Source organism: Pinus tabuliformis, chromosome 5_2 (genome assembly GCF_031772625.1).
Source record: "Pinus tabuliformis cultivar Carrire ecotype Pingquan chromosome 5_2, CPIR1, whole genome shotgun sequence".
Classification (NCBI taxonomy): domain Eukaryota; kingdom Viridiplantae; phylum Streptophyta; class Pinopsida; order Pinales; family Pinaceae; genus Pinus; species Pinus tabuliformis.
Window position 1 is genome coordinate 118,820,972 of NC_142306.1, and position 9,350 is coordinate 118,830,321.

The 9,350-nt window shown below is 34.7% G+C and overlaps 1 pseudogene; it reads left to right on the top strand.

The window, feature by feature from the left end:
• The first annotated feature begins 1,117 nt into the window (after positions 1 to 1,117).
• LOC149157786 (soluble inorganic pyrophosphatase 6, chloroplastic pseudogene) lies at positions 1,118 to 1,862 on the top strand (annotated as a pseudogene).
• The last annotated feature ends 7,488 nt before the right edge of the window (positions 1,863 to 9,350 follow it).

Consider the following 9,350-nt stretch of genomic DNA (forward strand, 5'->3'; position numbering starts at 1 on the left):
CAAGTAGTTCAGCTAATTATGACCCTTTTCCTCTTGAGGTTGACCCACACTATTAGTTTTATGGGGGATTTTGGTAAAATTAATGAATCTACCCTACTAATGTCTAACTTTGTGCATGGAAAAAATTAAAAGGGAATTATTTCTAAAACAAATCATTGAAAAGAAAAACTTGAAAGAAGCATATCACACATATCACTATTGAAAAAAAAACTCGAGTAGCTAAATCAAACAACAATTATACTATTGATAATTCCCTAGAATTGATGTCAAAAATGATGGACTATTCAATTACCTTTTAAGTATTTATCAAATAACTAAGGAATTTTTCATTTAATTGTCAATCCAATGCTCGTATGAAGTTGAGAACTATTATGAACTATATATGCTAGTATAATATTGTTAATTTCTAATGAGGTAGTATTATTCTAAATGAATATTATAGAGAAAGATACTAAATCTATTTCACAAGTCATCGAGAAAACCAAACCACATTTGCAATCAAAACTAAAGTACTACCTAGTGGGCTTGGGAAGCTTATTGTTGTAACCCCGAATACAGATATAATTACTAATCTAAGTTGTATGAAAATAAATTTCACTTCTCTACCTTTTTGGGGTAAGAATATTATTATGGTAACCCCAACATATGTATAATGCATCACATAGGTAGTGTTAGAGTCGGTCTGGTCATCCCTCCGTCAGAGATAAAAACTCTTTTTGCATTTCATTTTTAGGTGTCCCATCCTGCTCGATCAGTTGCATTCCGTTAGGAGCATGCCATAAATCTGATGGAAGGGTCTTGTCTTTCTTTTCCCTCATGTCATGTACCTGCTGGTGTGTGTCTAACCTTTAAAGTTCATCAAAACTCATCGAAGTCAATGTTTCAGTCATTCATAGTCATGGATGGTTGTTTGGTCAGCAAAGAGTCTTTTAGAGTTTTTGGGTTTTGTCGATTTAGTTTTCAAATTTCCAAATAATACCAGCACCCGCATAAGAGGTTCCAAATCAGTTTCCATTGTAAAATTTCATCATCCATAATGCTCGAGAGTGATTCTTCTTCAAAACCCTGGTTTTGAAGAAGAAATCATCAAATGTGTTTTTGTAATAAATATGTCAAAATGTTTCAAGTTCTACAGCTCTTCAATGGTAGCCCTATTTCGGCTTCAGCAGCTCTATATCCTGTAAGACAAACAGAAATCCATCATTCAGTTAATCAGAAAAACGATGATATAAAATGCCCAAAGCAGAGTTGAGAGAATAAGCCACAAACTCTGGATTACAGAGTTTTCTTCTTTTGAGAACACTGGGAAGAAGATATCACCTTGGCATGATATTTCATTGCAATTAGGAGATGGGGTTATCAATTTTGTGGCTAAAATACCAAAGGAAACAGGTGCAAAAATAGAAGTTGCAACTGAAGATACATTTTATTACAAAAAGGGCAAACTTCCAATCAAGCAAAACACTAAAAAGGGAAAACTTCTATATTACCCATATAACATGAATTGGAACTATGGATTGCTTCCACGAACATGGGAAGATTCATCTCTTGCAAATGCAAAAGTTAAAGGAGCATTTGATGACAATGGTCCAGTTAATGTAGTGAAGATTGGGGAAAGGCAGGCTAAAATTGGAAGAGTACCCAAAGTGAAGCCATTAGCTGCTTTAGCAATGGTTGATGAAGGTGTATTGGATTGGAAAATTGTTGCTATTTTTGTTGATGATCCAAGGGCGCCACTTGTCAATGATGTCAACAACGTTGAGAAGCACTTTCCGGGCACATTAACTGCAATTCGAAATTGGTTTAGGGATTACAACAGATGGAAAACCAAGACTCTGTTTACAAGTATGTGCGGCGCATAGGCGCGACGTGACGCATTGGGCGTTTTCCCATAGTGTATTTTTTCCTCTGGCGCGGCGCACTGGAGTTGCACACGGCGCACAGAGTCCACAAGCAGATTTTCTCATTACCTTAACGAAATTCCAAATTTCGTGACCCCTCTGCTCTAAGTAAATCAAATCATCTTAATTTTCCATTGATCGATGCTTGGTGCAGAGAATGTTGGGAATCTCGGTAAGTTTATTGATGAAAGCAAATGGATATGGATCACTAGCATTGAAAGCGATATTATTTAGATGGGACCGTGAATTGGGATCATTATAAGAACTGCAACTCACAGATGAAATGTTGGCACTCTTATGCAATCCAATTCATGTCGCTGGTGGGCGCTTCGGACACCAAGTATCTTACAAACTGTTGAAAGCGGAGAACCGTTGACAAACAAACTTTTGTTGTATTTTTACTTCACTAAAGGCTAAGGCTTCGGTCAAAGGTATTTGTGTTAAAAAAAATTGTTTTTATTCAAACAGGCAAGACAGATGAAGGAATCCTTGAAAATGAGTCTAGAAGAAAGACTTCTGGTCAAAAAGAATTTCCACCTTCTGAAGTGATCACGGAACGTTGTTAAAATGAGTTCCAGGATATTACTGAAGCAGGAAACTTTGCAGATCTTTGTACCTTGATTCATGATATGCAATAGATTTGGAAGAGAGTGTGAGATATCGGTCAGGAGATGATTAACCTTGCAGAAAGTCTTACACAGTATTCACAAGCCTCTTATAAGAAACAGGTGTCTCGTTTGCTTGAGGGAGAAGCTGAAGGAAATTGCAACATCACTCATATAGACATTACTACGAGAACAAGTATCAGTGAAGCATTTCTTGATCGCGATGTTCTGGATCAGCAGCCTCAGGAAACCATTGATTGTTGCCACAGCAGTAAACAGACTGACAAAATGATGCGAAACTTCAAGAGAAGAAGAGGGTTGTAACCCATGCATATCTTTGAGTAATGTGCAAGAAGATGCTCATAGTAAGGAGGTTTCCAGTTGTATGGAAACTGTTGAGTTACAAGGAATTCGAGAGTATGGTAGTGTGTCAAAATTCGAAAAGTTTGTTGAACAAGTCAAATATTATCTAATGACAAGAAGGATGGACTATAAAATCCATTTTCATTTAAAAATTAAGTTTTATTCAAATGGAAAATGTAAAATAGGAAAGCACGCCTAAATTTAAAACAAAGACATCCACCAGGGCAGAGAAATAGGATTCGATTTCCTATTTATGACTTCAGTTGCATTTCAAAGGGTCTACGCTCCAGATTTGGTCTTTTAGTTGGTCATCAGAGAATTTCAAGGGGAACGTTGTTCTCTTTTCTATCTTTATCAATCCAGTTGAAACAAACCCTTGTTTTTGGTCGATCTGTTTTCTCATAGCAGAGTCTATTTATTTTATTGTGAAGCATTTGTAAAGGGTTGGAATTTCTGGGAACAGTGGGAGGAAAAACTCAGCGATTCATTATACAGTTTGGCCAGGAGATTAATAAAATGATGCAGCTCTGATTCATGAGATCCCTGTGGTGTGAGTTTTAGCAAATATGTTTTTTCTCTGTTTCATATGTATCCTTTTATGTTTACATTTCATTCATGATCATTTCCAGTTGAATGTTTTTAAGTAAGAAAGGTAGAATCCATTTTATTGCTCTGCCTTGGAAAAGCATTCAACCTCTGTGTGACTTCTTCTGTTTGAAAAGGATTCATCAGTTATGCCCTTTTCAACCTCTCAACAGTCTTTCCACTCCATATTATTTCAATCTGATTGCTAAACCTCCTGCCTATCTTGCCTCACGAAATATTCTATGTCTTTGATTTAATTTCCCAGCTTAGGCGGTCCTTTGGTCCCATACAGCCCAAAAAATTCAGTCATTCAATCAATTACCTCTTTCATATTTATTTACTAGCCTAAAATCAGTATTCATATTTCAGTCATCTCGAGCCCCATCGCTTGTCTTTTGCCGAGATCGACCAGGAGAGAGCCCTCTCCTGTCCTCGTAGGGCTAGCTACGAGGCTGAGCATGGTTTGATGTGGACCTAGAACCTTGTCTTTTCAGCCTGAGGCAAATTTAGGCTCTAACAGGTAGGATGTAAATCACATGGGCATCAAAGAGGTGACTTTCTCAAGGTTGAGATGATCCTAAATTATGTAAGAACTATGCACATGAGATGACATTCTAGCAAGATGCAATATAAGGGAGTTAAACCACAATTTGTAATTTAAAAGATACAAATTATAATTATTCTATAAGGAATCTAATTACATACAAAAATAATAATTGCAATTTCTATAAAATAGAGTAAACAGACAAAGTGCTAGAAACAAAATAAACAACTTAATCTTGAAAACAAAGTATCGTATTTGCATGATTAATGAGTTGTAGCAATATATGGAATGAGAAACAAACTGAGTTACTGAGCTAATTGAAATATAAAGAAATATTGGAAACTAAACCATATAGTTATAGGCATTACTTAGCTAAGGAAGGGGACTTAGTGGCCATACCTCCTTATATGAGGTAATGGTTATAGTGGTTTCATAACACTAATTAATCAGTGTGTCATTCAAGAATATGAAATGGAAATAGGACATGAACTTATATTAATAATTTTTAATGCATATTATAATCAAGAACTTCCCTCTATCTCTATCTTCTCTCTATGGCTCGAGTGGAGCTGAATTTTTATACATATTGCTTGTTATCCTAAATTATCAAGGAAATTGAGGGACAAACATGAGTATCTTCAGGTTCTCAAGTTGTTTCCCTCTGTTACGAACATTTCTTTTAAAAATATACAAAATACCAAACAATGTTGACTCTCTCAATTGTGCGACAAGTGGTAAGTGGGTTACTTTCCTGATGTGGTCATATTTTCTCTATTGGATGATCCTCAGCCTCTATTTATTTCCTTTATTGGGTGGATAAGTTGCTAGTAAATCTTTGGTTGAAAATGGGAGGTTGACTAACCATTGAGCTATGCTAGCTTCTTTGGAGTTGCAACAGTTATGTCCAACAGCTAATTGTCAGTGTGTTGCAACAACAATTTCCAGGTGAGTTGTAACATAAAACCTCATGTGTTTTGTAGTGCAAGATGATATTGTTGTAGGACCATGCAAATCATTTTGTATCACTAGCATTGTAACATCGTATTGCAAGAAGGCTTCTAGACTCCATCATGTTGTAGTAGCAAGGTCACAATAGTCTTGCAGTAGTGTGTTCAAGGGAGTTATAGTAGCCTAGGGGTGTTGTAGTAGTGAGTGATCCATATTGCATCATTATATTCATTTTCATCCATGTTGATGCTTTCAAAGTGGAAAAAGTGGAGAAATCATCTCATAGAACCATTTTTACCTGTGAGACCCAATTTGCAAATTGGTGTCAGAAACATTCCAGTAGTAATTTGAGCCATCAAACAAAAAAAAATGGGGTAATATATTTTTCTTAAGTTCAATATCTTTTGGTGTTAATCTACACACAGAGAGATTTCCAACATCACAAAAATCGCCTCAATCAGAGTCCATATGAAAAAGTTATGCCATCCATAAGTTAACCTTCTTGTTTTGACCACCATAATTCGAGAGGATGCCATGTCAACCCCCATTACTCATGGAGAAGGGGTTAGCCATGTGATAAGGATGAAGAATACTCAAAAAGAGTCTATATTATAACTCTATTTAAGAGTTGGATTCAAACCTAATAACTAGTAGATTATCAAGTTATGTTATAACTAGACCACTAGGAGGAAAAGGGGTCCCATTCTATTCGAGTGCATTTTGTTCCATAAATGAGGAGAGTAGTCAAGATGGGAGGGGGATAGAGAAAACAAAGAGGATTTGTGCACTATAGCAACCCATTTGCCACAAGCTTCACTTATTTGTACTTGCATCCATTTTTCTATTCATACAAAGAGAGCAGAGTGACCTTAACTTCGAGTTGGGTTTTGTCCTAAAAGGGTTTCCCAAGTTATGTGGTGTTAGTTTATGATTTGTGAGTTTTATTTTGATGTTCTCTATTTTTTGCATAATTATGACTTGCATGCATATGAAATAAACAATAATTTACAATTCCAGAAATCTAAGGAGAAATAAACCCTCAAAATGTACATTTCATATTTTGAGCATAATTTTGTTAGATTTTTTGTGACGAACTTTCTAGTGGAATATCCACGATAGTTTATGGATCACAATTATTTTCTAAAACATTCTATTATCATCCTAGTGGGTCAATTTAAATCTTGGAATTCCACTCCTTACTTTTCATTAACCAATGTTTCACTATACTACATAGAGGATTTAATGATACTTGATCAAGTTCTTGAGCTATCTTTGAGGGGTTATCGAATTATTCACATATTGCATTCATGCTTCTTGAAAATTATGAAAATATATATTTAGAAGAGGCATTCATTAATCAAATCCTCAATTAAAACTTTGGGATTGTCTTTACTTTCCTAGAGCATATACCTCTATGTTATTTTAGCATAGATAGATGTTAAAATCTACAAAGAAACACCACACATAATGAGGTGGAGAGGATATTATCTAAAAAAACAATTTACCATCTTTCCACTGTATAAATCTTCTTATTTATAATTTTCTCAAACTTGATTTTGCCTTTGTTATTTTATCCCAGTCTATGAGGATCCCCTTCCAATTTAACAAAGCTAAGAGTTATGTTCTAAAAATTGTTATTACATTAATAGGTATATGGTTGATATTTGAAATAAATCCATTCTTGCACTTGTTACACTACTTGGATTTCCTTATTGTTTACCTTTCCATGCTCATAATTCTTTGTTGCACTATTATGAGTGCACAAGTTTATGTATAATGCAAGTGTCAATTCCTTATTAGATTTAAGCATGAACTCATGGCATGTTAAGAATAGTATTACATGAAATATGATGATATATGAGATAAAAGAAGTTATCCATTAACGTTATCTTCATCCAAGCAATAATCTTTCTCGATCTAATGTTATATGTGTCGACCATGAGTGATGAAGCATTCACATAAAAATTGATGTAAAATAGTTGAGGAAAAGTCCTTAATTACGATGCTTATCTATGTATGCTTTGATTGGTTTTCATTTTATTCTTAAGTATGTGATTCTTACTACATGCAATGACATAATTACCATGTCATCATTGTAAATAATTCAAGGATCTACATGGACAAGCAAAAGAAAAAAGCATGACCAAGTTATCACAATATAAACAAGGGTACTTCGATAAGGTATTCACAAGTAAGAGGATTTTGAAATTATCATATCAACACAAGGAAAGAATAGGAGATCCAAACTTAAGCCTAGGCTAGTCATCTAGATAAACTCAAAGTAGAGATCAAGTGCACTTGAGAGCACTTGAATACTTGATATTAAGTAGAGAGAACTTGAGTACTTGCAATACACTTCTATATCTCATCATTATTCAATCATAAATAATAAATGGCCAAAATTAAGGGATCAAATAAATCATCATCTATTGCATCAACAAAGACAACTTTCACGAAAGAGGCAAAAAAAATAAGCAAATAAGTTCTAGCATATCTAATATTCTAGTGAAAAACCAATGAGTTTAGCTTACATGCATCAAAAGAGTCTGGAGAAACTAAAGAATATCAACACATGTAAAACTCCACATAAATTTCTCATAACTAAAGTAATTTCAACAAGGAGACATGTGAATCAGTGGAGAAACAATTTATGAATCCAAAGACATTCTTATTCAAACATAGAATCATCACATACCTAGAGGAAAAGCATTATACAATTCCTCAACCAAACTTACCTAAATAAAAAGAGGACTACACGAAGTAGAAGCAAGGATTAGTCTAATAATCAATTAAAATATCTCAAAGAAAAAGTAAGACCTAAATATAGGGAAACCCCCACAATGAGCAAGTCATGTATATTGAGATAATCAAATATTCCATTCACATTAACACATGAAACTGATGAGTGAGATCCATTTAGGAAATAATATCTTGAGAGCATAGTAAATACCATAAAAAGGCACCCCTAGCATTCATGTGCACTTCAATTAATAGGGTAAGTAAGGCAAACCAATCAAATACCTTGAAATCATCCTAGAGCTCGAAACGCATCGAAAATATAAGCCACAAGTATAATAAGACTCAATAAATGAGGCTTAAAAATTTTGGAGGGTCCTGAGGCCCTAGGTTTTGGAGTTTGTTGATGACCTACATGGGATTTATCATAATGAAGCTAGGGGGAGATGTTTATATACTATGCTCTCTTCTATGGCACTCTCTACATTTAAAGACAAGATGAATATGCATGTGGCATAGTTCACTAGTGAACTTATGGGAATGGATCAAATCAAGCTAGAAATAAGCATTTGGAGGGACTCTTATCATAGTTCATCCACCCTAATGAGTCTTAGATTTGACCAATATTTTTCATATATTGGATAACCCTTTTTTCCATCCTACCTTGTTTTATCCCTCCTTTTCTTACATTTTGTTATCGTTTCTGTTAGTTTCACATTATTAACAGCTACAAGTTAAACAAGGAGATGATTTAACACATTTACTCATGAATTAGTTTGTGTTTTGGGTGTAACTTTCCTTTATTAATTAACCTTGGGTGTCACAACCTTTACATGTTCTACAAGATTACTAGTTGTTGACCAAACTATCGGAAGTGCACAAACCATGGGGGTAGAGATGATGAACATATGAAAGAAACTTATCGACAAACTACTGGAAGTCGTTATAGGAAATTGATAGTTACGCTTCCAGTCTTGGACTTATCATTTAATGGTTGGCTTAACCACTTAAATTGGCACAGCTTAGGATATAACCTTTTTCAAAAGAAAATCTTCTTACATCCTAAATATGTGGTTTTGTTGTAACAGTCATACCGTGAAGTTATGATATATATTTCCCATTTTGTATATTTTTTATCATGTGTTATGAAACCAGCTCACAAAAAGATAGAAAAGATATATCAACGCCTTAGAAATAAGCCTCTTCGAGGGGGAAACCTCCTTTACATTACACAAATGAACAATTCTTAGATGATACAAATGACAAGACCTCCTTTCTATATATAGGAGTCTAAGGGATCATAATATAATCAGAGCCGACATAACAATAATAATGTAAGGGCGCAATAATAACAATAGTGGGCTTCTATGGGGCACAATAATAACAATATGGGGACTACATGGGCACAACAATATAATAAGGGGGTTGTACTAATAACAATAAGGGGTTACACTAGTAGTATAGGAACCTAACATACCCCTCTCCTTCAAAAAGTGTTGTCTTCAACACTTGAGTAGTTCTTGATTCTTATGCATAAATTCTTGTCCTCCCATGTGGAATCTTCAGCGGGTAAGTTCCTCCACTTGATGAGATACTCTGGAACTGATCTATTTCGTAGCCGTCGATTTCTCGGTTCTATGACTGCTTCAGGTTCCAATATGATTTTTC